The sequence below is a fragment of the Nannospalax galili genome, unplaced genomic scaffold, assembly GCF_000622305.1.
Source record: "Nannospalax galili isolate Female #2095 unplaced genomic scaffold, S.galili_v1.0 scaffold211, whole genome shotgun sequence".
Taxonomy (NCBI): Eukaryota; Metazoa; Chordata; class Mammalia; order Rodentia; family Spalacidae; genus Nannospalax; species Nannospalax galili.
In genome coordinates, this window is record NW_008329624.1 from 3,134,572 (window position 1) to 3,134,880 (window position 309).

Sequence of the window (309 nt, forward strand, 5' to 3'; positions counted from 1 at the left end):
ACTAGAGCCCTTATACTCTGATATCCCTGCTACTGTCTGCTGTGTTGTTCACACCCCAGCCATTCCCCACTATTTGTCCTTCTGGTGAGTCTAGTCAGCCTGTCTAGAGGTCTTTGTTTTAGGAGGGTCCACTGTTCCTCATCTAGTGATAATCAGTTGTCAATTACCCTTTGGATAAGATTAGGGTCTGCTGTTCAATTTCCCAGTTCTATGCTGGGTTACTATCTGGGAATCTCTTTGGCCACCCTGTCCAACAATTCAAAAGAAGGTATCGCCTGTCTGGCATTGTTTCTTGTTATGTAGCCTTTA